The following is a 26,410-nucleotide window of genomic DNA, read 5'->3' on the forward strand; positions in this document are numbered from 1 at the left end:
CCTGGATTGATCTCTGTTGGGCCGCCAATGCAGAGTGAATGCCCTCCAGGAATGCATTTGTTTGTTGTAAAAGGCCTGCCAGCCCCTGGATGGCATTTACTATGGTTGACTGCCCAACAGAGATTGATCTCAAGAGGTCAATAGCCTCCTCACTCAGGGTAGCAGGGCTAACTGGGGCAGGGCCTGAGGCGCCTGGGACGAAGGAGATGCCCACACTCCTGGATGAGCGGGCACAGGAAACACGCTGAGGGGCTGCTGGGGGGTGGTGCTGGTATGGGGGTGGCGGCTGTAACTGTAGTTGGGGTGGGCACAGAGGTGTCCGCAACAACCAGGGAGCTTCCATCGGAGGAGGTATCACTGTCAGAACTGTCCCCTCTTGTCTCCATCGTGGTGCTCCCCTCGCCCTCTGTCCAACTTGTGCCCTCACTGTCAGTGGATCCGGACTCCTGGGCCCTGTGGGATGCAGCTCCCTCCGTCACCGGTGCCCCTGCTCCTCTGCCAGATGTTGCTAATGCACAGAAGGACAGGGTGACAAAATAAAAAGAGGGGGGAGAGACAAAGGATACACTTAGTCAATGGCACCCGCAACACCACTGTTGGCGTGCACGACACACACACACACACACACACACACGCAGGGAACAGCCCTATGCATTAGGCAATGCACAATCAGTAGCAATGCAAGTCACCAGGCCATGGACAGGAATACCTAACGCCAATAGCAGCATACCTGACACCCACAGACCACTGCCCAGTAGTGAATGCCTACTGGCTTGGTAGGAGGTGGTGTTCATCAGCCCCTGCCCAACATGGGACCTACCCTGCAATGTCTGGCCTGGCCTAAGTTCACCCACAGTCCCACATCACCCACCCTGAGACCACCCCACCATGCGCAAGTAGTATATTGGGAAACTGCACTCACCACCTTGTGGCTGCTGTAAATGCCTTCAAGCGCCCATCCAGCTCCGGATAGGTCACCACCAGTCTGTGGGCCATCAGGGGGGTCAGGGTTCGACGGGCACCCCTTCCTCATTGGGAGGCCATCCCCAGTTGGGCCTCCACCGTCTTCCTTGCTCAGCGTCTCAGGTCCTCCCACCGTTTCCGACAGTGGGTGCTCCGCCTGCCGTAGCCCCCCAGGGTCCACACGTCCTTGGCGATGGCACGCCATATACCCTTTTTCTGATGGGTGCTGACCTGCAGATAACTACACATAGAAAAGGGTATAAATCAGACTGTCAGCCTTTTACACTCATGGCCCACCAAAGCCCTCCCATCCCCTTACGCACAGACATTGCCCACCATACATGCATCACGTTGCCCAGAACCCTTCCACAAACCCCACCTTACACGAGGCCCTCACACACAGCACTCCATGCATTCATGCCCCATGCATCGTGCTCACAGTGTACTCACCTGTTGGTCTGGTGGCCCATACAGTATTCGGTACTGGGGTAGGACCCCATCCACCAGTCTCTCCAACTCCGCAGCGGTGAAGACAGGGGCCCTTTCCCCAGTGACACGAGCCATGGTAGGTTCCAGACACAGGTCACAGCAGCACTTGCAGTGTAGGTCCTCTCCTGTTGAAGGTCAGGTAGCAAGTGAGTGAACAGATAGAAAATGGCAGTCAGGTCTGCGGCGGTGCATACCGTCACCACCGGCGTACATCATCATTGGCCACTGTAACCCATAGGGCCCAATGACAACCAATGACGAGGTGCACGGCGGTACTCGCCCGCCTCCCGCAATGGCACGCAACGTCAGCTGCATTACTTTATTTCCACATGTTCATCCATACAGGACAGGTGGATGTCATTTCAGGGGGGGCAGGACATGGCACCAACTATGTCACAGTACAAATAGGCACCACTTGGGCCTATCCAACAATATACTGTTACAGTCACAACATGCAATGCAGTATAGTGTTTGGAAATGTGGAATACTGACCAGCTGCTCACCGTTTCCCCCCCTAGATTACAACCGCTGCAGATGAATAGGAGATGTAGATATCTCCCGTGTACAGACCCCTGGTGGACTTGGCAACAATGGAGGACAGTCACATTATCCTCACCTACAGACTGGACAGGGCCACAATCACAGAGCTGTGTGCCCAATTGGAGCCTGACTTGATATCTGCTATCCGTCACCCCACTGGGGTCCCCCCTCTTGTGCAAGTCCTATCTGTGCTCCATTTCTTGGCAACTGGCTCCTTCCAAGTGACAGTGGGCTTGGCAGCAGGAATGTCATAGCCAATGTTCTCAATAGTGCTGACCAGAGTGTTGTCTGCCCTGATTAAACACATGCGCAGCTACATCGTTTTCCCCCAAGTGGAGGATTTGGCCACAGTGAAAGCTGACTTCTATGCAATGGGACATATCCCTAACATCATTGGGGCAATCAATGGAACACATATTGCATTTATCCCCACCGGAGAAATGAATAGGTGTACAGAAATCGAAAGAGCTTTCAATCCATGAATGTGCAGATGGTGTGCCTGGCGGACCAGTACATCTCCCACGTCAATGCAAAGTATTCTGGGTCTGTGCATAATGCCTTTATCCTGAAGAATAGCAGCATCCCAGATGTGGTGGCTCAACTCCAGAGGCACAGGGTGTGGCTAATAGGTGAGCAATGGTTCCCTCACACTGGATGTTGGTGTATGGGTATGGTGTTGGCCCTAAGGGTTAGTGTATGTCTAACAGTTGTCCCTCGATATTTGCAGGTGACTTAGGGTACCCCAACCTCTCATGGCTACTGACCCCTGTGAGGAATCCCAGGACACGGGCAGAGGAACGTTACAATGAGGTACATTGGCGAACAAGAATAATAACAGAAAGGACATTCGGCCTCCTGAAGGCCAGGTTTCGTTGCCTCCATCTAACTGGTGGATCCCTGTACTACTCACCCAAGAAGGTCTGCCAGATGATCGTGGCCTGCTGCATGTTCCATAACCTTGCCTTGAGATGCCAGGTGCCTTTTCTGCAGGAGGATGAGGCTGGAGATGGGCATATGGCAGCAGTGGACCCTGTAGATAGTGAAGATGAGGAAGCAGAGGATAAGGATGAGGATGAGGACAACAGAACAGCAATAATACAACAGTACTTCCAATGACACACAGGTAAGACACTTTAACTTCACTTTACATAGACAGTTTTGTGTTTGACATTGTACATGGCAGGCAGATTCTCCCAATTCTATGGCCACTTACTGTACCCTTTGGCATCTCTATTTTCAGATATCTGTACCCCACTCTGGCACATGATGTGTAGACTGCAGCCTACTACAAGGCATTCCTATGTATACATTACTGTACAGTTGTGTTTATACCTTGTTAAACGATTACATGGTTCAATCATTTGACAGACTCCATACTTGTATGATTTTTCAAATGGTGTTTATTTAAGTGCTAAGAAGTAGAGGGGGTAGTGGAATGGGCTGGGTTGATGGTGGAGGAAAGTCCAGGATAGAGTCCAGTCTCTTTGTATCACAGGTGTATTGTCCAAGGGGGCATAGGAAGGGGAGCAATGGCAGTCCAAGGTGGACAGGGTGACACAAGGGTGACAATCAGGAGAGTCCTATTTCCTGGCGGGGGTCTTGGCAATGTTCTATGGCTTCTGCCTGGATCGCAGGGACCGTTTGCGTGGTGCTTCTCCTTCTGCAGGGGGAGGGGTGTTGGTCCTGTGGCGGGGCCTCCTGTTCACTAGCGGCAGCGGAGGTGGAGGGCTGTTCATCGGTGTGACTAGTGTCAGGGGCTCGGTGGTGTGCCACTGCCTCCCTCCTGGTGTTGGCCATGTCTGCCAGCATCCCTGCAATGGTGACCAGGGTGGTGTGGTTAACTTTCAAGTCCTCTCTGATCCCCTGGTACTGTCCCTCCTGCAGACTTTGGGTCTCCTGCAACTTGTCCAGTATCTGGCCCATCGTCTCCTGGGAATGGTGGTGTGCTCCCAGGATGTTAGTGACAGCCTCCTGGAGAGTCGGTTCCCTCGGCCTGTCTTCCCCCTGTCGCACAGCAGTCCTCCCAGCTTCCCTGTTATCCTGTGCCTCTGCCCCCTGAACCGTGTGCCCACTGCTACTGAGCCCAGGTCCGTGATTGTACTGACTGTGTTTGTGGGGTTGCCTAGGATCTCTGTAGTGGTGGACACACTGCTGATTGACGTGTCCTGGGGACAGAGGAATGGGCCCGCTGGTTGGGTACTGTGGTGGTGTTTCCTGAGGGGGAGGCTCTGTAGTGGTTTGGGACTGTGCCTGGGTAACCGACTGTCTAGAGATCCCTGATGGGCCAGGTTGGTCATCCAGATCCTGGTGTCCAGCGCTGCTGTCATCACTGTGGGCCTCTTCTGTAGGGGGACTGGATGCTGTTGGCACCTCCTCTCCGGTGACGTTGTGTGGGGGACCTGTGGGGATGTAAATGCATTGTTATTGTTTCTGTGTGTGACATCTTGTGCATAGGTGTGTTGCCCTCTATGGTTGTGATTGTCCTGTCTGCTTTGCCTTGTGTGAGTAGTGCTTTTGTGGGCTAGGTGATTCTCTCTAATGTGCATGCTTTAGTGATGTGTGTCCATGTAGGTCTGTGATGGGGGTCCGTGCATTGGTGTTATGTGCAGGGCTTGGTATTGGAGTGGGTGGGTTGTGATGGTGGGGCATATGTGAGGTGGTGGTGTGATGGGGTGAGGGTAGGGGTGGGGGTATGTGATGGCATGCAGGTAGGGGGGTAAAAGTAGCAAAGAGTTGACTCACCAGAGTCCAGTCCTCCTGCTACTCATGCCAGACCCTCAGGATGCATGATTGCCAAGACTTGCTCCTCCCATGTTGTTAGTTGTGGGGGAGGAGGTGGGGGTCCACCGCCAGTCCTCTGTAATGCTATATGGTGTCTTGCTTCTGTTGAACGCACCTTCCCCCATAGGTCGTTCCACCTCTTCCTGATGTCATCCCTTGTTCTGGGGTGCTGCCCCACGGCGTTGACCCAGTCCACGATTCTCCGCCATAGTTCCATTTTTCTAGCAATGGATGTCTGCTGCACCTGTGATCCGAATAGCTGTGGCTCTACCCGGATGATTTCCTCCACCATGACCCTTAGTTCCTCCTCTGAGAACCTGGGATGTCTTTGTGGTGCCATGGGTGTAGTGTGTGTGGTGTGTGTGATGGTGTTTGGGTTGATGTGTTGGGGTGTGTGCTGTAAGGTGTGTGGATGGTGCATGAGTGATGGTGTTCTGTGGCTCTGGTTCTGTGGGTGCTCTTGGTATTTCTCTCTCTCTGTTGTCAATTTTTTTCAGTCGTAAATGGTTGTAGGTAGTGTGTGTGTGTTTTATATTGGTGTGGGTGTATGGGTGTGATGTGTGTATGTGTGTCAGGTGTGTGTAGTTTGAATTGTCCAATGTGGTGTTATTTTGTATGTGTGTGTGTATTTTGAGCGCCAATGGTTTACCACGGTTGAATGTCCACCGCAGTGATTCGTGGGTCACAATGTTGTGGGCGTTGTTCTGTTGGCAAAACGGTGTGGGTTTGGATGCCGCCAGTTTATCACTGACCTTTGGGCTGGCGGACTTGTATGTGTGGCTATATAGTGACAAATTGCTATGTGTGTGTCATAATATGGGTGGCGGTAAACCGCTGTGCCAGCAGTATCTGGGTGTCAGTCAGCATGGCCTTACCGCTAGTGTCATAATGAGGGCCATAGTTATGTAATTGATCATTTTGATGTGTCCATGTAGTGTTTTGTGGCATTTCTTGTCATGGGCACTAAAGCCTACCCACACAAGTGAGGTACCATCTTTATTGGGAGATGTGGGGAATGCTGGGTAGAAGGAAGTATGTGGCTCTCCTCAGATTCCAGAACTTTGCAGCACTAAAATTTGAGGAAAAAGTGTTTTTGTTTTGTTTTGTTGCCAAATTTTGAGGTTTGCAAAGGATTCTGGGTAACAGAACCTGGTGAGAACGCCTCAAGTTACCCCATCCAGGGTTCCCCTAGGTATCTAGTTTTCAGAAATGTCCAGGTTTGTTAGGTTTTCCTAGGTGCTTAGATGAGCCAGAGGCCAAAATCCACTTTGCAAAAAACAGGTCAGTGGCACCGACATGTGAGGGAAAAGTGTGTTTTTTTTAACAAATATTTAGGTTTGCAAAGGAGTCTGAGTAACAGAACCTGGTGAGAGCCCCACCTGGATTCCCCTAGGTGTCTTGTTTTCAAAAAACAGGTTTGCTAGGTTTCCCCATGTGTCGGCTGAGCTAGAGGCCAAAATCCACAGCTAGGCACTTTCCAAAAAGCATGTCAGATTTGAATGTAAAAATGTGATGTGTCCATGTTGCTTTTCCTGACGCGGGGCACCATGGTGCAAGGGTGCCTGTGTTGGCACTAGGCAGCATGCTGTGCCCCCTCGCTGGGAAAAGACAGAAATGCATTGTATATTGTTTAGTATGGCACATTCCTGTCCTTTCCCTATCAAACAGCTCAGCAAGGTGAATTGCCCCCTCTTGGGCCTTATTTACCAGGGCATGGCCAAATTAAAAGTTGGAGGGAGGGACACGTGGTGCACACCCTCAGGAGATAACAGTTTGCAGCCGCTTGATGGGAGCTTTGACAGCTCCCACCAAGCAAGACCCAACTCTAAGTCCACTCCCAGCAGATGGGGACAGGAAAACTGCTCTCTCTTGCTGGGATCGGACGATTCATCTGTTTTCCTACCCTGTCATCAAGCGGGCAGGAAAACAGAAGAAAGGATTGCTCCCACGTGCAGGGAGCAGCTTTTTTAGCTGCTTTCTGTGTGCGGGACCAATGACAGCTCCTGCTGGAGGTGGGGAGCAGGCAGCGATCGTAAGGGGCTTGAGGCTCCGCCCCGCAGTCTCCAGGAGACTCTGGGAGCTTGCCCAAAGCAAAGCTAGTGTGTTTTAATTGCAGTGCCCCCTTGAAAACTTATATCAAATCCTTGATAGATGTGTTTGCAATGTTGCTCTTTGGAGCACAATATGTCATGTAGTGACTTGATGAGCAGGTTCTTTCTTGTCATCTCTTGTTGAGAACATAGCTCCTCATTCTCCCTTATAACCACGACACGTATGCAAAAGGACCTAGAAGCCCCAAACATTTGGCCCTGCCACATATACGTTAGTGGTATGCAACTACTTCCCTCCTTTTTCCATGATGATGGACAGCTTACCAAAAGGCACCCTCAGCGTGTTTCTCACCGATTTCGGAGATGCGTTCTTGATGGAGAGGAATATGAGCATGTCTCCACCAAACAAAGAAGCACTTATTACATATAATTAAGAAGAACTACCCTTCTTTGGGGGAGATTCAACTCTTTGTAGTCTTGTCATCTTCTCTACACAAGGATTCATGTTATAGCAGATTCCTATGACAACACACTTGAGGAACAATCACATTGCCAAAATTACTGACACACTAGGTCACTGAGACATTACCTCATGGTCCTTTACACAGCTGTAGTGTATGCAATGAACTATACATTTACCCAAAGAGGTAGCACTTACTAATTAGCCAGCGGAAAATAGTCCAGCTGACTAGATGTTGCATGCAAAATTGTGGCCTCTTCTTGGATAACTAAGCAGGTCAGGATGCATTCTGGCTCTGATGCTCATTTCAAAGAACTTAAACCTCAAGGGGAAGCATTTACAAATATAAACTGGGCAGGTGCCCCAGTTGAAGCTCCACTTCTGTAAAGTACAAATCATCATAAATCCTTGCTCTTGGCCAAGTCAAAACACTGTGTTCTCTGTGAAGTTTCACTTTGGAAAGTTATCTGAAGTACTTAATAGGGGTGTTTGCACTGTTCCTCTCTCAAGCGCAAAAGTTTATGTAGTGACTGATAAGTGGAGTTTTTTCTTGTCATCTCCTGTTGAGAACAGAGCATGTCGGGCTCCCTCTTAACCACTATGAGCATGCAATGCACAAAATGACCTAGAAGTCCTGTCCGTTTGGCCGAAGACCCTGCATGGCGTGGGGTTGAATGTCTAGAGGGGTTGGCTGCAGGGCCTGACATGGGGTTGGATGCCTGTGGGGGTGAATTGTAGTTACCTTAGGGCACAAGTTATAGTTACTTGAAATAACACTAACTATAACAGCTGGATTTTTATGACTTTGTGTGTGTAAATTCATAATCTAACTATAACATCCCTGTAACCTTTGTTTTTTTCAGTGAATTTCTACACACACACACACATGTATATATATATAAAGCATAAAAAAAGCACATATATATACACATTTAATCATACGTATATATATACATACATATATATGTATATATATATATACATACATATATGTATGTGGTTTTTATAAGCTTTATATATAAACATAGATACACACATGTATTTGTGTTTATATAAGTATATATATAGTTATTTATATATAGTATTAAACATTAGTGGAATGCATGTATTTAACATTATATTAACGTTATACATTAGAACATTTAGGATTTACTTCTTTAAACTATATATATTAAAAAGCAATGTTTTTAGACGATACTAGTGTGAATCAATATTTTATTGTTCAATATTTTTGTACTTACCATTATAAGTATAGGGAAACAATATTTTAGCAAACAATTTTTTTACACAATATTTGTGACAAACAATATTATTTACCTCAATATTGTGCCAGCGATCCAAGAGAGAGTAATCCTGAAGAATGTTTTTGTTTATTGATCATTTTGCTTACAACAAACATAGATAACATGGATAAAACAACATCCACCCTCCATCCCAATTTCTCAACAAGGTTGCACTCTATCTGCCATTCCACTCTATTTGGATTTATTAAAAGCTCCCCTATTATGCAATATCTTGGCTCCAGTCCGAATGTTTCCGATAGGAGAGAGTCAGTTCATGCATGTGTCCAAGTTATTAAGGACTTCCATTTACCCCCGATTCACTTCCCATTTCCCCATATTTTTTCAAATGTATTCATAAACCCATGCCCTTTGTATATTTCTATGTCTAGCAATTTACAGAATCCCATTCCCATTTCCCAGTTTCTCTGGGTAGGAGGGATTCCTGAACTCCATCTCTATGCAACGTTTTGTTTCATATCAATAATACAACCCAGGTTAACCAAGTGTTTGTTGTAGCATGTATGGCAGAGGTCTTCAAACGTTTTGATGCCAGGACCCCCTCTCAAACCTTTTTAGGTGGAAGGACCCCCTCCTCACAAAAGTTCTAGAACCTGGTACTCCTCATTATCAATAATCCCCAATTCTCACAGCAAATCATGTTTATGGTAAGGAAATAATATTAAACAGTGTTTAGCAAGCCAAAGGTCAGTGACTGGTGGGTATGGTCAAAGGTGTGGCTAAAAACAACAGTCGTACTTTATGAGGAGTTGGTGTAGGGCAGTGCCGCAAGTATTCTTGTTACACTGCCCTATACCAATTTAAAAGGGCTGTGCATTCCTGTCCTTTCCTCCTGCGCTGGTGCACAAATTGCTGCCTTTCGCCAACGAAGGCGGGATTGTTTTTGTGCAGGAAGGTTTACCTTCCTGCACAAAAACAATCCTGAGAGGCATTTTTCTCTTCTATATGTGTGACAGAATGTAGCACACATGGAAAGAGGAAAAAACTAGGAGAAATTAATTTTTTTTTCCTGATTATGCCTGCTCTGGGAGGCTTAACATTTTGACACTGCTCCAATTTACGTGATTTCGTAAATCTGGGGCAGCGTCGAAACCCATGGGTGTTGCATGGAAACATCCACCACAACGCCCATGGAATGCTTCCGTGACCAAAGTAAGGCAAGACAGCAGCTTGCGCTGCTTTGCCTTACTCCATATCTAGGGGGCCATGCAAAGCCATACAGGATGACTTTGCGTTGCCTCATAGGTATGATTGAGAGACTTGTGCCACAGGAGCGTCAAAAAGAGTGATATTCTGGGGGGGTGAAGCCTCTAATAAATAAGCCCCAAAATATTCTGTACGTTTGTCTAAGACTTTCACCGTCAGGTAGCTACATATAAAATAACAGTGAACTTAAATGAAAAATAAATAAAAGAAAGTTGTTACTCATTGGGAAATGCACTGCAGTGCATTATGAAACCTCTATTAGTTAATACACTGCAGAGGTCTGTGTGTCACCGGAGAGCAAAATAATTAAATCTTAGTTTGTGCAGTGGAGACTAGTGACTTGTGCATTTTTGGTGCCACGAGGTCACAGTCTGTGACAGAAAGCCCTGTGAATATGTAAGGCATTATTTACTACTTGCATTACACACAGTATAAGATGAGCCACTACAAAAAGATTTAATATAAAAGGGTGCTTCCAAAATGTAGACTTAAGTAATACCAGATATATTAAATACTGTTTTAATAGCTGTCCCTTCAACACCTTCAAGTGAAGTAAGCACTTTGTTAATACAATTACAATTAAAAGAACACACTTCACAGCTCAGTTGTTAACTCTTTGCTCTACCACTCAAAAAGAATAAATGTTTGTCATCATAAAGATTTGAGTGACTCGATCATTTAAAGCCAGAACCAGCATCTCTTACAGTTGCAGATTACCCTTTACATTTGCAGATCCACTCATACTGCACATTTGTATTTCATTCAGGAAGCAGGCACCCTGGCAAAAAGGCGTCTTTAGCTGTCTGTGTAGTTTCACAGCACAGGAGAGTCAGAAAATCAAAGGTCAGCTGAGGCATTTTAATGATCGGACGGATGAAGTGAGGCTGGGGGAATGAGCGACCCCCTGCCCAGGACTCCACGGCCCCCCTGGGGGTCGTGACCCACAGATTCAAGATCTCTGATGTATGGTATGTGGTCTTCCACACCCCAAGCAATGCCAGTTTCGGCATCAGTTCCAATGGAGTTCTGTGGCATCTTCTAAGGATTTCCCCACCTCCTCCCAGAAAGTGCAGCTATATGAGCAATTCCATAGTGTGTGTAGGAAAGTGCCTTCCATGCCACAGCCTCTAAGACAGTGTGCATCAACCACTCTGCCTATCATGTAGAGCAGGGCATGAGTATAGTTTACTCTGTGCAGAATATTGAGTTGAATTAGTTTAAAGTTTGCCTTATTAGCTATCCCTGTGGGGAATGCCAGCACCTCTTGACAGTCCTCCTCATCCAGGTCCCTCAGATCTTGTTCCCAATCCTGAAGATTTGATGAAAATTGATAAAGTCAGGATGATGCTTTATTCATGCTTGAAATTAACCATACTCTTAAAAAATACATACAAAACACACTTTGCTAATGATGTCAAGTTAAGGGTAATCAATGTCAAACCTGATGAGTATAGGCATCAACCAAGAAGGATGGGAGGCTGTAGGAGGCTGGACTGGCTTGTAGTGAGTACCAAGGGGTACTTACACCTTGCACCAGGCCCAGGTATCCCTTATTAGTGTATAGGGGTGTCTAGCAGGTTAGGCTGATAGAAAAGGTAGCTTTGCAGAGCAGCTTAGGCTGAACTAGGAGACAAGTAAAGCTCCTACAGTACCACTAGTGTCATATGCACAATATCATAAGAAAACACAATACACAGATATACTAAAAATAAAGGTACTTTATTTTTATGACAATATGCCAAAGTATCTCAGTGAGTACCCTCAGTATGAGGATAGCAAATATACACAAGAAATATGTACACAATGCCAAAATATGCAGTAATAGCAACAGAAAACAGTGCAAACAATGTATAGTCACAATAGAATGCAATGGGAGCACATAGGGATAGGGGCAACACAAACCATATACTCCAGAAGTGGAATGCGAACCACGAATGGACCCCAAACCTATGTGACCTCGTAGAGGGTCGCTGGGACTGTAAGAAAACAGTGAGGGTTAGAAACATAGCCCACCCCAAGACCCTGAAAAGTGGGTGCCAAGTGCACCTAAGTTCCCCAAAGAGCACAGAAGTTGTGATAGGGGAATTCTGCAGGAAAGACCAAAACCAGCAATGCAACAACGATGGATTTCCAGACGAGGGTACCTGTGGAACAAGGGGACCAAGTCCAAAAGTCACGATCAAGTCGGGAGTGGGCAGATGCCCAGGAAATGCCAGCTGTGGATGCAAAGAAGCTGCCACCGGATGGTAGAAGCTGAGGATTCTGCACGAACGACAAGGGCTAGAAACTTCCCCTTTGGAGGATGGATGTCCCACGTCGTGAAGAGTCATGCAGAAGTGCTTTCCTGCAGAAAGACCACAAACAAGCCTTGCTAGCTGCAAGGGTCGCTGTTAGGGTTTTTGGATGCTGCTGTGGCCCAGGAGGGACCAGGATGTCGCCAATTGCGTGAGGAGACAGAGGGGGCGCCCAGCAAGAGAAGGAACCCACTCAGAAGCAAGCAGCACCTGCAGAAGTGCCAGAACAGGCACTACAAAGTGGAGTGAATCAGTGCTCACCCGAAGTTGCACAAGAGAGTCCCATGCCGCCGGAGGACAACTCAGGAGGTCGTGCAATGCAGGTTAGAGTGCCGGGGACCCAGGCTTGGCTGTGCATGAAGGAAATCCTTGGTGAGTGCACAGGAGCCGGAGTAGCTGCAAAACACGCGGTTCCCAGCAATGCAGTCTGGCGTGGGGAGGCAAGGACTTACCTCCACCAAACTTGGACTGAAGAGTCACTGGACTGTGGGAGTCACTTGGACAGAGTTGCTGAGTTCAAGGGACCTCGCTCGTCGTGCTGAGAGGAGACCCAGAGGACCGGTGATGCAGTTCTTTGGTGCCTGCGGTTGCAGGGGGAAGATTCCGTCGACCCACAGGAGATTTCTTCTGAGCTTCTAGTGCAGAGAGGAGGCAGACTACCCCCACAGCATGCACCACCAGGAAAACAGTCGAGAAGGCGGCAGGATCAGCGTTACAAGGTCGCAGTAGTCGTCTTTGCTACTTTGTTGCAGTTTTGCAGGCTTCCAGCGCGGTCAGCAGTCGATTCCTTGGCAGAAGGTGAAGAGAGAGATGTAGAGGAACTCTGATGAGCTCTTGCATTCGTTATCTAAAGAATTCCCCAAAGCAGAGACCCTAAATAGCCAGAAAAGAGGGTTTGGCTACTTAGGAGAGAGGATAGGCTAGCAACACCTGAAGGAGCCTATCAGAAGGAGTCTCTGACGTCACCTGCTGGCCCTGGCCACTCAGAGCAGTCCAGTGTGCCAGCAGCAACTCTGTTTCCAAGATGGCAGAGGTCTGGGCACCTCCCAGGGGAGGTGCAGGTCAGGGGAGTGGTCACTCCCCTTTCCTTTGTCCAGTTTCGTGCCAGAGGAGGGCTGAGGGGTCCCTGAACCGGTGTAGACTGGCTTATGCAGAAATGGGCACCATCTGTGCCCATGAAAGCATTTCCAGAGGCTGGGGGAGGCTACTCCTTCCCTGCCTTAACACCTTTTTCCAAAGGGAGAGGGTGTAACACCCCCTCTCTGAGGAAGTCCTTTGTTCTGCCTTTCTGGGCCAAGCCTGGCTGGACCCCAGGAGGGCAGAAGCCTGTCTGAGGGGTTGGCAGCAGCAGCAGCTGCAGTGAAACCCCTGAAAAGGCAGTTTGGCAGTACCCAGGTCTGTGCTAGAGACCCGGGGAATCATGGGATTGTCTCCCCAATACCAGGATGGCATTGGTGGGGCAATTCCATGATCTTAGACATGTTACATGGCCATATTCGGACTCACAAAGTCCGGGGAATTGGCCCTGAACAATGTGGGGGCACCTTGGCTAGTGCCAGGGTGCCCACACACTAAGTAACTTAGCACCCAATCTTTACCAGGTAAAGGTTAGACATATAGGTGACTTATAAGTTACTTAAGTGCAGTGTAAAATGGGTGTGAAATAACGTGGACGTTATTTCACTCAGGCTGCAGTGGCAGGCCTGTGTAAGAATTGTCAGAGCTCCCTATGGGTGGCAAAAGAAATGCTGCAGCCCATAGGGATCTCCTGGACTCCAATACCCTGGGTACCTCAGTACCATATACTAGGGATTTATAAGGGTGTTCCAGTATGCCAATGTGAATTGGTAAAATTGGTCACTAGCCTGTTAGTGACAATTTGGAAAGAAGTGAGAGAGCATAACCACTGAGGTTCTGATTAGCAGAGCCTCAGTGAGACAGTTAGTCATAACACAGGTAACACATACAGGGCACACTTATGAGCACTGGGGCCCTGGCTGGCAGGGTCCCAGTGACACATACAACTAAAACAACATATATACAGTGAAATATGGGGGTAACATGCCAGGCAAGATGGTACTTTCCTACAGAGGCTATTTTGAAACTACAGTTGAGTTTGGAATAATCATAGGTAAGGATTATGTTTCAAAAAAGGTGACAGGAATTTGTGATGGCCACACCAGACGTAGCTGGGAATTTGGCTGTATTCCAGGGACATGTGAAGCAGGTAGGTGAGAGCTCTGAAGAGTTTGAAATGATGTTTTGTACAGTATTCAATGAAAAGTTAAGCTGTACTAAATGCTATGTCCACCAAATTAAGTTACATGAAGGTGCCAGACCAGTGGTGTTCACTGAAGTAGGGGTGAGCATAACTTGTGTAATTCAGTGTAACATCATCACACACACTTACCCAAGAACTCTGAGTTATTATGCTTGATTATGTAAAAAGAGTAATCCTGCATTCATCACAATTTTTTAGCTCAAGAATGCATTTTGCACTTAGAAATAGCACTAGATGCAATGGAACACTAATAGTGGGTGCGAGCGGGGGCAAGCAGCTGCTCACGCTCACTAATTGTGCTCTTCTGATAGGATTGTCTGCCATTGTACTCCCAGCATTTAGACTAGTGCAAAATGCATACAAAATGCACTCTCTTGTCCATTTTGGACACTAAGATGCATGCAGGAGAACACGAATACTGAGAGCCATCGGCTGAACATGCTTGCTAAATGTACTCTCACTAGCAGTGTTCGGACAAAATATTGATTTAACAATATTGAGTTGCAGAAATATCAAATTGTTTTTCACATTTATTTTAATTATATATGTTTTATATTGTTTGTTTCATTGCTGTTAATGTTTTTAAATATAGTTTGTAATTTTAAGTTATCCATATTTTTAATTTAATTGTAAAATAGTAATTTATTGTGTTGCAGCGGGTTGTGAAGTTTGTAGGGGTAGGAGTGGGAAGTTAATTAAGTATAATTGCTTTATATATTTCATTAATTATTATAATTTATTTGATAATTAAGGGGTTCATTATGAGTTTGGCAGAAGATTTACACCGTCCGCCGAACTTCCGATGGGGAGGTTGCCTCCGTACAGGCTGGCCCCATTAAGAGTTTCCCACAAGGTCAGAGGTCAGAAACCTGAGTTTCTGCTTGCTGGCCTAGCAGGAAACATCCTACAGCATGCTCGAGCTGTTGGTAATGCTGTAGAGCGCAGGGTGCACCAGCACCCTTCAAATTTTCACTGCAAAGCAGACAGTGAACATTGTGATGATGCTGGCCAGGGGGGGCCCTGCATCGCCCATGCCAAGCATCCATTCTCCTCCAACATTTTCATGGAGGTGGTACTGCTATGAAACTGCTGGTGGAGAAGAAGGTTGTAATCCCCAGGGAAGCGCTGCTTGCAGTGCTGCCCTGGAAGATTTGGACCGACGCCACTTCCAGACCGCTGGGATCTCTGATCCTGGCGGAGCTGGTGGTTCCCTGGCAGCCCGACCGCTTGGATTGTAATCTGGTGGTCGAACCGCCTCATTGGCGGCGGTCTGACTACCATCTGTGAGTCTGGCGGTATGGTGACCGTCATACTCATAATGATGAGCTAAGTATGTAATTTGTGTAAATATTTTTTTTAAATGTATATGTTAGATGTGGGTTGTTGGATTTGTAGCGGTATAGGGAGGGAAGCTAAATGAATAATAATTCATTAATTATTGATAAATGATTCATTAAGTAATTGTTAATTAATTGTGTAAATTGTGTAATTATTATAATTTGTTAATATATATTTTAGGTGCAGATTGTTGGGTTTGTAGGGGTATAGGGTGGAAAGTCAATTAAATAATAATTAATCAAATATTAATTATTGATAAATTATGAGATAATTAAGTAAATTATGTAATTATTATATATTTTTTCATTTACTTTTTAGGCGTAGCTTGTTAGGTTTGTAGAGGTATAGGGTGGAAAGCTAATTAAATAATAATTGATTAATTATAAACTATTTATTTATTATTAATAAATTACTTGTTAAATAATTATGTAAATTGTGTAATTATAATTTTTAATTTAGATACATGTTAAATGTGTGACTTTAGTGCAGGAATTTAATGAAACAATTATTAATTATTAAACTGTTGCACAGACTGGAGTGGGAATAGTAAATGTTATCCCTCCTGAGTCCAACGCTTTCTCTAGTGTTGCACCAACTGGAGAAGGAATAGTAACTTTTACCCCTCCTAAATCCAAACCTTTCCCTACTGTTGCACAGACTAGAGTGGGATTTGTAGCGGTATAGTGAGGGAAGCTAAATGGAAAATAATTCATTAATTATTGATAAATGATTCATTAAGTAATTGTTAATTAATTGTGTAAATTGTGTAATTATTATAATTTGTTAATATGTATTTTAGGTGCAGATTGTTGGGTTTAGTAAGGAATAGTAACTTTTACTGTTCTATCCTAAATCCAAACCTTTCCCTACTGTTGCACAGACTGGAGTGGGAATAGTAAATTTTACCCCTCCTGAGTCCAATGCTGTCCCTATTGTTGCACCGACTGGAGTGGGAAGCTAAATGAATAATAATTCATTAATTATTGATAAATGATTCATTAAGTAATTGTTAATTAATTGTGTAAATTGTGTAATTATTATAATTTGTTAATATATATTTTAGGTGCATATTGTTCGGTTTGTAGGGGTATAGGGTGGGAAGTCAATTAAATAATAATGAATCAAATATTAATTATTGATAAATAATAAGCTAATTATGTAAATTATGTAATTATTATATATTTTTTCATTTACTTTTTAGGCGTGGCTTGTTAGGTTTGCAGAGGTATAGGGTGGAAAGCTAATTAAATAATAATTGATTAATTATAAACTATTTATTTATTAATAATAAATTACTTGTTAAATAATTATGTAAATTGTGTAATTATAATTTTTAATTTAGATACATGTTAAATGTGTGACTTTAGTGCAGGAATTTAATGAAACAATTATTTAATTCATTTTTTTCACATATTAATTATTTAAAGTAATGTATAATTTTTTTAATTGTTTAATTGTTTTTTTATTTTATATATTTAATTTTATGTTAATAGTTTTATAACTTTATGAAATTAATACTTGTATTAAAATAAGGTATGTGTTTGAAGTGAAGTACTTTCCCTACTGTTGCACAGACTGGAGTGGGAAGAGTACATTTTACCCCCTCCTGAGTTCAACACTTTCCCTACTGTTGCACCGATTGGAGTGGAAATAGTACATTTTACCCCTCCTGAGTCCAACGCTTTCCCTACTGTTGCACAGACTGGAGTGTGAATAGTAAATGTTTTCCCTCCTGAGTCCAACGCTTTCTCTAGTGTTGCACCAACTGGAGAAGGAATAGTAAATTTTACCCCTCCTAAATCCAAACCTTTCCCTACTGTTGCACAGACTAGAGTGGGAATAGTAAATTTTACCCCTCCTGAGTCCAATGCTGTCCCTACTGTTGCACCGACTGGAGTGGGAATAGTCAATTTTACCCCCTCCTGAGTCCAACACTTTCCCTACTGTTGCACCAATTGGAGTGGAAATAGTAAATTTTACCCCTCCTGAGTCCAAAGCTTTCTCTGCTGTTGCACTGACTGGAGTGGGAATAGTAAATGTTACCCCTCTTGAGTTCAACACTTTCCCTACTGTTGCACTGACTGGAGTGGGAATAGCAAATCTTACCTCTCGTGAGTCCAACACTTTCTCTACTGTTGCACAAGCTAGAGTGGGAATAGTACATTTTACTTTGTTGTGTAAATGTGTGTGTATGTATGTATATATATATATATATAAAAAATATATATATATAAATATATATATATTTATTTATATATATACATATATATATATATATATATATATATATATATATATGTGTATATATATATATATATATATATATATATATATATATATATATCTGTGTGAAAACGAGTACCAGCACACATCTATATCTACTAATGTGAGGAAACTTTTATCACATGTTCTCAGGTAAAGTCATGTGCCACATTATTCCACAGTCAAATCTTCTTAAAAATTATGCCTTTATTCATTCATATTGATGAAATTATTCATATGTAGATTCAAATGCTGATCAATCTATCCATAGCCAACGCGTTTCATCCTTATGGACTTCTTCAGGGCTTACGGTCAACGATTATAACGTGCTCCCTGGCACAATTCCATCTGGCGACACTCATGCCATGAGTATCGGCAGATTGAATTGTGCTAAGGCGAAACCCGTTGGCTATGGATAGATTGATCAGCATTTGAATCTACATATGAATAATTCCATCTTCGATATGAAAAAATAAAGGCATCGTTTTTTAAGAAGATTTGATTGTGGAATAATGTGGCACATGACTTCACCTGAGAACATGTGATTAAATTGTCCTGACATTAGTAGATATAGATGTGTGCTGGGTCTCGTTTTCAATTGTCAAACAAGGTTCTCCTGGTTATCTGAGGTCTAGGGGGTTTTCCCTCAAGACTCATGCACCATCATTATTTACAACTGTTCATATAACTGAATGTATAGGTCAGGGATTGCTTCGACCCCCTTTCTATATTTATAGAATATATATGTATATGTATATATATAAACAATGACAGAATGTGCTCCATAAACGGACCCGCTCCCCGAGGAGGGTGGAGCAATAACCGGCAGAGCGTGCCACTAATAATTCCAAATCTATGCACACAAATTTACGCTCACTTTAATGAACCAGACGCGTTTTGGCCGTCACCGCGGCCTTGATCACATGACCCCAATACGTTTTGCACTCCATCAAATACACATAATAAACATAAACAAACATTTGCAATGCAATGGGTCTTGCATTTGCTCGAGTTAGAGCTATTAGCATTATAAACTCCTAACCGGACTTTTCTTGCCACATAAATTGAAAAGTAAAAGTTTCACACAGGCGAGCCGACGGCCGCCAACAGCACAAAGCAGACACACAAAGGGAAATAAAAGTTCGCTTGCAGGGAAACCTATTGGCAAAAGTGCAATTATCCCTGTAACAGGCAAAAGTGCAATTATCTATGTAACCGGCAAAAGTGCACTTAGCTATGTAACAGGATCAATGTCATGCAAAGTGCTAGACTACTGCCCAGCGAGATCGTGCTGCAAAATAAGAGAAAAAGTAGTCCAGAAACCAGACGGAAAACATCGTGCCTTGTATGTTTTCAGTAGTTGGTCGATGCACTCGATGAGGGCTAAACACCAGAAAAGGCATGACTTATGCATGCCTTTCACTAATGAAAGCAAGCAAATTTTAAAAGGCAAGCCCACAAACCAATTAAAGTGGCTTATTTGACATAGCTGTGGTTAGAAGCCCAAAGAGAGATTACAGCAGGGGACTGAGCGCTTTATGCTCGCTCCTAAAAACGGAAACACAATACATATAAACATCGTCGACATCATTGAGTGACTTCTGCTGACACTATTTGTATATCACATGTCGTAAAGTGCATATAACTGGTCTGTTCCTAAACATCTATTGATATTGTCGCTGATACAGTTTAATGACAAATTAAACAACATAACATTATGTGTTAGAATTATTACTGTTAAAGCAGTTTTGCGGCAAAAAGTATACTGCCGGCTTGCGACATTCCACAGCGCCAGCTGGACGCCCTATTAAAGGAAAGGAACAAGCTGATGCTAAACTTGGGCTAGCGTCTTAAAAGAAGATGCTAGCCGGGTGGGGGTGGCCATAGGGAAGAAGGGGGTTGGTAGTCAAAAAATGTTGTTAGCCTGGTTAGAGGCCAAAAAAAATGCCTCTAACCAAACTTGCACCATTTCCTGGTGCACAACTACCAAAAACATGACTTCTGTATTAGGAAAGACAGGAGTCATGCCCACCACCCCAATGGCCAGCACAGAGGACAAGTGGCCCCTGGGCATGGCCATTGCACCTTGTGCCATGCTTGGGGCTCCAAGTTAGGGCCCGCGATGGCAAAAAAAAAAAAAAAATACTTACCCAGACTTACCTGGGATTGGATCCCCCATCCTTCGGTGTCACTCTGGTGGGGGTGGGGGTGTTCCTGGGGCTTGGGAAGGGCACCTGTGGACCCATTCTATGGTGTTTAACCATGGTAATGGGTCCACAGGTGCCCTAATGCCTGGTATGACGCAGGCTTTAAATAATGGTGCAAAGCAAGCTATTTGGCCCCTCCTCCCACCCATGCGTCATTTTAGCACAGGGTATAAATAAGGGGCTATGAGGATAGCACCATTTTTTTGATGGGAACACCTACCTTGCATCTCATTGACGCAAAGTAGGTGTACACATCCACAAAATGGTGCAAACTCCTATATTTTGACGTTAGATGTGTCTAATGTCAAAATACAAATATGGAGTTAGGTTTGGGATGAATTTGCTTTTTTTTATTTTATGACGCAAATTCAGCACAGAGTATAAATCTGCCCATTAATGTTTACTACTTGTAACTATATGTAGCTTAAACAATGATATGTTTGTTTATATTTCTCAATACTAAGGTAAAAACAATACTTTTTTTGACATTTTTGTACTTATCATCATATGTATAGGAAAACAATATTTTTGTGTTTGATATTTTTGACACAATATTTTTGTATCACGATATTTAAGGTTTTGATATTTTGCCAGTGAACCCTCAAGAGCAGTCAGGTGCTAAATGGATTCACCCCCAAATTACTTATAATTACACAAATAGGGGTAATGACATATTTGCCAGTAACTCCTCATCAAAGATTAACACAGAATTAGCAAAACTACTCCAATTACTCCTCCGTAATTGAATTTTTGCCAGGACCTAGTCAGAAGGAAATCCATTGCTATACATGATCTGATAAAAGTTAAATTAGATAACCTAAGTGACTCAGAGATGACAACACCTGTAGAGGCCACTGAATCACTAGCTACAGTAGTGGTGGTAAGGAAGTCGCATGGCAAGATACATGTGTGTGCCGATCTTCGTCCACTGAATCAAGAAGTACTTGTTTCCACTGCCTAGCATAAAAGTGATGTTTCCTGGGTATGGGTTGGTGAAGAGTTTTACAACTCTACATCTGGCATGTGCCTACCATCAGATAAAGTTACATGCAAACACTCAGGAGCTGACAGCTCTCATTACTCCCTTGGGGCCTTCAAATTTCTTTGCATGACATTTCGGCTGTTTCTGTGGCTTTAGACGTGGAAAGGGTCATTTAATCTTTGTTAGGAAATAGGCCTGGAGTAGTATTTTACTAGGATAATATTTTGGTCTATGGATCTACATTGGAGGAGCACAATATGTAGGTGAAAGGAGCCTGCCAGGATGTTGGTCTAACCTTGAGAGCAGATAGATGGTGTTTTGACAAAGAGGTGTTATCTATTTTAGGAAATGAGATAAGTGGAGCAGGCATCAGACAAAAAAAGGTCTAAAGTAGGAACTTAAAAAAAAATTAGAGGTACTTTATAGCAAACAAATGTATTCTTTGTTTCTTTGGAAGTTGAATCGCATGCATGGATCTCAGTGAATTTGTCTTTTAACCCTGATGCTACGCTTGCGTTGTTGAGAAAGAATATTAAATTTAAATGGAGTCAGGAGGCCCCTTTCAAACCCACGTGCTCAGCAGCATCTAACCTGTGGTGCTAAGTCATCAAATAATTTGAATGTGACAGTTGATTGGGTAGGCAAGGACCCTAGTGACACTGAAGAAATTTGCTCAGTGGCATTGAAAGCTATTCAGAAGCATGTAATTGATCCATGTTCGAACTTTTTTATTGAAGGTTGAACAAATACTGAATCATTTTTTTAAGAGAATTGATTAGAAAATAGCTTTTATGGCTGATGATTTCTTGTTCCATGGGAATTACTCCATCTATGATTAATGATGAGGCTGCTAGTCGAATAGCCCATTGGGAAGGCCTTCTCATTTCTAACAAGCCCAATGCCCAAGTCTTAAATCGAGAAAATGAGTCACTGTCACCAGGTGTTGCAAATTGTAACCCTATACTCTTAGAAACTTAGTGCAAACAACAGCCCGATGCTGCCAGAGAGGATCATAGTACACCTTTTCGCTCCAATATTATTATACATTTACCATTGGATTGTACCCATTATGTAATTTTTCAAGAACATGTGCCAGTGGTTACCGCTGGGTCAAAAGAGGATGATTTTACCCTATAATGCAAGGTAGCACATTGGCTAGGCACAAAACTAAGAACTCACTTTGATTTCTGTAAACATATCCTCCTAGTTGGGAGGACGAGTTGGATTGCTCCACACAAGAAGGATACAACAGGTGATTGAGTTGTGGTACATTTTAGGAACCCTACATTGCTTAGACATCTGTTATATGATTTACATGGGTTAACTTGGTTTCAGCCTAGTATCTAGGTGCGTCCCCTAAGGTACTTTTACAGACCAGTCAGATGGCTTACAGTCCACCATTCCATACAAAAATGGGACTAACTTACAGGGGGTTATGGATGTTGGCTTTAATGTCATAACATCAAATCGTTTCCAACCACATGAGGGCCTAAATTCTAATAGTTGACAATTCTGTTCTGAAAACACTGTACAACAGCTCCATGTAACTACCCTAGATACACTGACTATAAACACTATGCTAAACTCCATCCTCTTGATAGAGCAGATCCACCCCTGTATCCATCAGAATCAGATAGGCCTTATCTATTGAAATATTGCTGGTGCTCATACAAAATTAAATAATCATGATTGGCTATCCCTGGTGAGCAAGTATGATATCATGTGTCTCCAAGAGACATGGATGATGAATGATTTTCATATTAATGGGTACCATGCAACACCCTCACAAGCCAGTAGCGCAAAAGGGGGTCTGGCTATGTTCATTTCTGTTAAAGCTAATTCAAGCAAGTAAGGTGCAGTCTTCACCATTTGTCTCAGTTAGGCTTATTTTACTTCAATCTTCTTTTGATATTTTGCTTATAAATGTTTTATTATAACAAGTTTAACCATACTTCGGAAGAGTCAATAGATCAGTTTAATGAGTTTAATGAGTTTCTAGAAACGTTTAGGAATACGAAAACCTGCACTACCTTCATGATCTGGGCAGGAGCTATTTGATAGGAGTAATAACAAAGTGTCTCAATTCCCCCACTCAGGTTATGGTGAATCTTTAAACAAACTTTTAATGAAATATGACTTAGGGCCTGATTTAAAATTCAGCAGACGGGTTACTTCATCACAACAATTACCCAGTCTGCTGAAATCTAAATCCCATAGAATATAATGGGATTTAGATTTCGGCAGACGGGATTTCCATCACCGTTATGAGTTCTAAATCCGGCCCTTATTTTTTGTAAAAGGGCTATTCACTTCGTATGTCCCTACTTTTAATAGAAGTGATAAAGGGAGTACAATTGATTTTATAATGGTCACATCAGGTCTTTGTGCACTTTTCAAGGGGTCTGAGGTTATCAGTAATTGCTGTAGTGATCACAATCCTTTTACGGTCTCTTGGAATATACTTGTGAACAATTCCGGTTTTATGGAAGCTTGCCCAAATGTAAATATTCTAAACTTCAAGCCATTAGGGTAGACTGGAAAAAGTTGGCTACTGATGATTTGAAGGCTAAACTTTTGGATAATAACAAGGAGGCCTTTTCTGGTTGCCTGTCAGCTGATTCTGACACATGTGATATCCAAGACAGTTTTAAAAACATTTGCCTATCCATTTCAGATATGTTATTATTTAAGCTGGCTCCCACCAACCAAGGTCAATCCCTTTAGTTGGTTTGATACCACATGCATGCTATCCATTAAACAGTAAAAGGTATCTTTGCACACAAACCCAGAATGCCCACAGATGATCAGATAAGCATGTTGCATATACAAACAGATCTTGGAAGCATGTAAGAAAGAGATTAGATGTAAAGCCTGGGCAGATCTGCAGAAGCAGGCAGGGGCGGGAACCATATGAAATTCTGGAAGGTCATAAATCGGACGTATTTTAAGGATCCTGGTTTACCTATGGTGGAGTCTTTAATAGCAGAAGAGATATGGGTGAAACACTACACTGATATCTTCTGTGTAAAGGAGCTAGAGTTTGGAACTGCTTGGTTAGCGGATGAATTGTCCTTTTCAGAAATCATACTGCAGGATTTTAAGAATTCAGTTATTTCATATTTTTAAAGCTAATTCCTCAATGTTGGCCTCCCTTTTGAATAATAGAATAAGAACTGCCATAGTTGGCCCCCTTCCAGGGTTGTGGAGCAAAGCAATTGTCCTGATCTCAACAAAGGGGACAGAGGACAGCCTAGTTGCTATAGTCTAATTTCACTCATTGATGATAGTGCGAAGACCTTAGGTAGGATTATCCTGTCCCGCTTGGAGGTGGGCAGTGTAGGGGCCCCCCTGTTGCCCCCTGCACTTGTTCTCCGCAAGCCTTTTCGTGGTGGGGAAACCACCATAAAAATACTGTCGGAAAGCAAGGTGTCGCTGAGTTCAGTGCCGCCTGGTTGATTACAACCAGGACTGCCATCAGCCCTTTGGGATCTTTGATCTAGGCGGGGACAGATGTCTATTGGCAGGTCCGCCTGCCAAACTTGTAATGTGGTGGTTGGACCACCACAGCAGAGGCGGTCCGACCACCACCACGAGGTTGGCGATCTTGTGGCCATCAGCCTCGTAATGAGGCTGATAGATATTAAAATGCAGCAAGTTCAACAGTTTGCCTAAAAACAAGCTAAAACATGTTGTAAAAAAGGATACGCTATAAACAGTTAGGCCCCGATTATCAGTCTGTGGTCTGCCACACCTTTCCCACTGGGCTGAACCAGACTAGGCTTTGGATGTAATGGGTTCTGTAAGCGGTGAGAGGTCAATACTGCATTTGTTCGTGTTTGTGGCTTTAAACTCTAAAAGGCTTGTGGGTCAGAAATTCAATGACATCAGTTCAGAGGGGGCTATGAGATTAGATTTTCAATTTCAATTAATCTAAAATATAAAAATCCCAGAGCACCATTGGTGTCATCGTCTGCAAGGGCAGTCTACTGATTAGGTGGGGTTACTTCAAATGCTGTCTTAAGATGAATAAGGATCATTGAGTTATTAGAGCCTATATGTGCATGTATTTGTAAAGTTCATTTCCACACCTCGTGGCATCTTGCTGCTGAATCACAAATGTTTATTGTTACCCAGCTGAATAGTACTCCTTTTATTAACCTCAGGAGGGTGAAATACTGAGTAGGCCCACATGCTCACAAACTCAAACACGGCTTCCAGGATGGATGCATCCAGGGCTGTCTCTAAGGTAGTGCGACGGGTGCAGCTGCGCCTGGCGCTGACATTGATGGTGGGGCACTGTGCTTAAAAATAACTGTTGGTTTAAAAGCATGTGAACGTCCATGTTCTTCCAGCAGTTCTCAGGCAACAATAAAATGTCAAGATAACTCTGGTGATTAATGATAGTACTGATAAGACATCAAATTTGTCTAGTGGCAGTTTTGACTCATTGTAAAGTAGCGTGGAGGGTTAATGTGCCTACTACAAAGAACGTGTACAATGCAGATCACAGAATTGAGTGTGAGTGAACTCTAAGTAGCCCTATAAAAACATGAAATGTATGTCATAGAGAGGCTATGGAGAGACGAGGTGCACTTTTGGAGAGTGGTAGTGAGGGAATTCATTGTGGAGGTCATAGGGGAGTACCAAAAAAGACTGAAGCACCGTGCGCCTCCAGTGCTAAAGCCGACCCTGGATGCATCAGTCAATGTTCCGCCAGCCCCATCTTATTGTGCTGCAGCAAATCAACTCGCAGACCTCCAGGTAAACAAGTTCATAGCTCACAGTAACCTTTCTGTAAATGAATATGACCTGAGGTTTGAAACCGTACCCGAGCTCCTTATTACCTGAGCTTTCTTAACCTGACACTGGTCGGACGTCTTCATCTCTTTATTTCTAGGGATCTACAGGAAATATCCCAAGTAGAAATCAGTGGTCTATAGCCATTTGATGACTCGGCATCTGGACTGGAGTCCTAGAACTACAGTGGTTTCTCCGTGCAGATCCATCTTTTGTGCCATTTACTAACACTTACTCTTCAAAAGTGTTGTTCAATATTTGTTTTTCAACGCCTCGCGTTTTTTGTGTCAGTTATCTAAGACTGATTTGGTGAAGAACATCTAGACACAGTTCAGTGCGCTATGTTTGTTCATTAATTCAACTTGTAGGTCATTCCTAATGTGTTCATGGGACCCCAAACACGAAGCTAATGTGGGAAACCAATCCTAAAAACACGAAGTTCCATCTGAAATACCATT

This window comes from Pleurodeles waltl, chromosome 1_2 (assembly GCF_031143425.1).
Source record: "Pleurodeles waltl isolate 20211129_DDA chromosome 1_2, aPleWal1.hap1.20221129, whole genome shotgun sequence".
NCBI lineage: Eukaryota > Metazoa > Chordata > Amphibia > Caudata > Salamandridae > Pleurodeles > Pleurodeles waltl.